We start from the raw sequence: 4,212 nt of genomic DNA, 5'->3' as shown, positions 1-4,212 counted from the left end.
AAGCTGTTACTTTACCACCGATCTCGCAAAAGACAGCTGATGTAGGCCAACCTCCTCATGCAATACATTTATAATTATGCGCACACAGCAACAGCTCATTCTAGGTCGATAGCGTCAAGATAAACAAAGGTCGAAGTTCATGCTGTAATTCGGGATAGTCCTGTTACGTACGTTAGCGTAATTATTCGGTCTTTTGTACTTCTTCTTTTTATTTGACCTTCTGTTGTGGTTTTACGGGTCCATTGTTCCTATCAGCTGGGAGGCTGTTGACTTTGTTTTTAGAGTCCGACGACTGTTTTCGGAAGTTGGATATTTTGTAACTGCTACGAAAACTGGTTCAAATCGGAATGAGGCTTTCTGTGCAGAGTTGTGTGTGCATGTAGTTTTTCCTCCACCCCCCTCCCCCCCAAAAAAAGAAGAAGAAGAAAAAAAAAACAATAGAAGGAAGTCTGTCAATTTGGGAAATGGAGCGATAATGATGTGTAGGCTACATGTCACATGATTTTTTAACAAACGTACATAGTCACATGGTCACACTCAATAAATAGGCTGCCCTCCCCAAAATTGTACAAATAAATGTACTTCGTGTAAAAAAGAATAACAATTTTCAGTCACTCTGTGGGTAATTTTCTGCAAGGTATGTGGGACTACGTTGGAAAGTACGAGACCTATATATACTCCTGTTACATAGCGACATGTAACGGTTTACAATGTGCTGTGGCGCAATATAATTATGCTGCCAATCAAACGCAGGAACACCGGGGAGAACCCTAACTTTGTTTTCGTTACGTGCACCGGGTTCTGTTACCTGCGTTCCCTTCCGAAATGTGTTCTGACAAAATAATAGTGCAATAGCCCCATTTAATTTGAACTTTGTCGAATACATTTTTCTTATTTCATTATTGTAAATTCAATCATTGAGTAGGGTTTGACAGGTGTGTCTCGAGACATGTTCCCGCCGCGATGCTTTGCAAGGTGAGACAGTGACGTCAATCGAACCTCGTTTGAACTTGTATCCACACGACCCCATTTTAGTAAACGTCAAAATCGCGTCACGGGAAGGTTTTTTTTCTAGCGAAGTTTTTTTCACTCCACGGCTGTAAGTGTTCAGGCTACTCCAAATTTGATTCTGTAAAACTTTCAGCATTAACGTTATATTAATTGCACTATTTTTATTTGTTACACTTTATTAAATAAATAATGACCTAAATAATAGATTTATTTATGTGTAATGATAATATTGTCTACAATAAGTATGTGTTGATATTAATGGCATTCATACAAAATAAAATGTTTGTATTTAGTCTATATTTTCTTCAGGGCAGGTCGAAGTTAATTGCATCGTGTTGCTCCATGCCCGTCTGGAAGTATATTGTTATGTTTGTGTATGTTGGTGATTGCTGAAACTTACACTCAACCTTCACATATTGAACGATTTACCTAAAAATATGTAGCCAACATGTTGTTTCAAAGAGGCATACATGTATAAAGCCAGAAGGAAGAGGAAATCATCTAAATACTTTGAACAAACAGTTCATCAGAAACCATCCTCAACCATGCTGTGTGCCGTTTTCAGTGATTGCTGGATAACTGATAAGGCATGTTAACTTTATATTGAACACTTAACCTCAAAGATATGGCCAACTTTTTTTTTTTTATTCAAAGTGGCATATACAAAACAAAGGGTTTTTCTTGTGGGACGAGTAATCCATTATATATCATCTTCTTTCATTTAAAGCCATCAGGAATAGGAAATCAGGTAAAGACCTTGAACAAGTTCACTAGAAACGATCCTCACTGACGAACCAAACTGTGGCATATTTTGTGTTCCCTTTCATATTAAGATGAATGCGCACCTGTTGCGATGCAGATCCTAAGTGTGCGGAATTGTACTTTTTTTTTGCTCCGTAGCGTGCCAACATGCTTTCAAAACTTTCTCATCGTCATACCTGGTCATACCCCAGCGTGTGGGCTACGTGCCAGACGGACCAAACCCCAACTATACCCTTGGCCCTGTCATTTCTACTATAACTTACGAAAACAATTGTAATGGAGGCACAATTAATAGTAATAACTGACATGAAGCGAGTACCAGTTCTACCTCCATGGTTATGACCTACTTACAAATACACGACCCGTCTTCAAGTTACTCAATTTAGTTTCGAACTTTATTCTCAACTTATATAACTTATATTGACCGTAATTCTTTTCCCCTTGAATAATACAAATTGCATTTTCTCTCATTATTGTTTTGCAAAATTGCATTATAGTCCGCACGCATGCCATGTGCCATCCGACAATGGAGGATGAATCACCATAATAGAGCACGCCAAACCAGGCACCAATGCCATTTCTCCTTGTAAAGGGCACTCCGCAAGGAAATTACAAATTTCCATTGTGTTTCAAGGGCACCGAGGCAATGACCAGGGGGCACGGAGGCAATTACCTCCAATGCTTCCCGAAGTATGCAGGCGTGAACACTCAGTTGTGTATTTCATACATCACCAGGGATCGATTTCACAAAGAGTTAAGACTTGTCTTATCTCGAGGAAGAGTCCTAACTCAGGACTATACGCTTTTGATATCTCCTAGGCTAGTCCTAATTAGGACTTGTCCTAACTCTTTGTGAAATCGACCCAAGTTCACACACTAACTTTCACTCGGAGCGGCGATGGCCCTAGCGTAAACAGTGACCAAAAAAACAATGCCTATTATTATCAGACAGAGAAAGAACAATACATACAACCGCTCCGTTTCATTTCCTTTGTGCTCATGTTGTGTCCAAACCTCCCTTGCCTACAGAATGTTGCTGTTTTGTTTTAAACTCCCTTGTTTTGTTTTTATTTTGTGTCCACAAGTTCCCCCTCATGTCCATAGCGGTTTTCCCAATTCCTGTTTGTCTGTTTAACTATAGTAATATTTTAAATAATAATTATTGTCTTATCATGTAAACTTGTACATATATTTTTGATGTAATTTTATTGTTAACCAAATGCCATTAGTCTATGACTTTTTATTTGGTCTTGTATTTTTATATGAAAATAAACCAACATTGAATTTGAATTGAATTTAAAAGATGGCGTCTGCGGATCATAAACACTATTCAGGAGTTTGACATATGGTTACGTAATCAGTGGTATTTACTGTCCTTCACCAGAAGACGCTGACCTCACTCAATGACAAGACATTAATTAATCAATACAATGAATAACAGACACAAATAGCATCTTCTCGTTTGTTGTAATTAAGAAGTGACGGTCTGGTCGGATCTTATATTGCATGACATCTTTGTTTCCACAAACAGACATCGGACGGTTGTAAAAAAGATCATAACGCCCATTATAAGACAGACAAGGCCTGGTTTTATTCTGGTGTTTTATTGTGTATCCGTTAAGGCAGTTTAATTGGCGATTACTCTAAATCATTATTAGCATAAAACCTTACTTGGTATGGTAACGAGCAATGGGGAGCTGTTGATAGTATAACACATTGTTAGAAGTACGGCTCCCTGTCAAGTAACATAGTTTTCCAGGAATTTGATTTCGAGACCTCAAAATCTAATTCTTACTAGGTCGAAATAAAGCATCTGAAAGCACACAACTTCATGTGACAAGGGTGTTTTTTCTTTCATTATTATCTCGCAACTTCGACGACCAATTGAGCTCAAATTTTCACAGGTTTCTTATTTTATGCATGTTGAGATACACCAAGTGAGTAGACTGGTCTTTGACAATTACGAATAGTCTCCAGTGTGTACACATTCTATTGATGTTTCATTAACACACAGCTTTAAACTTTTATTATTTCCTCTGATTACGTCTTATGTCTATGCATCAATTAATATTGTGCAACAAACCTTCAAAATTTTGTATTTTTAGTAAAAAGTTGGTCAAGGTACGGAATTTCTTATACTTTTGAAATTAGGCATAAAAGACTAGTTTTCAATCTTCTAGAGTTCACGAAACAAGAGAATTTGAAGCATAAACCAATCACACAATACTGTTTATTTTATATGAGTGATTTTACCATTTTAGAGATTGGAAAACACAATGTTTGTCCATACACAGCTTGAAAAGTAACGGACAATATTGTCACGTGAAAAAAAAATAATAAACTAAATTATATTGGCTTGTACTATCACTCTTTTCAAACATCAAACGAAAAGACGCTTGAATCATTCTTGATGACCAGACGAACTTTATGGAAGTGAAC

This window comes from Asterias amurensis, chromosome 1, assembly GCF_032118995.1.
Source record: "Asterias amurensis chromosome 1, ASM3211899v1".
Lineage (NCBI taxonomy): Eukaryota > Metazoa > Echinodermata > Asteroidea > Forcipulatida > Asteriidae > Asterias > Asterias amurensis.
This window is presented reverse-complemented; position numbering follows the sequence as displayed.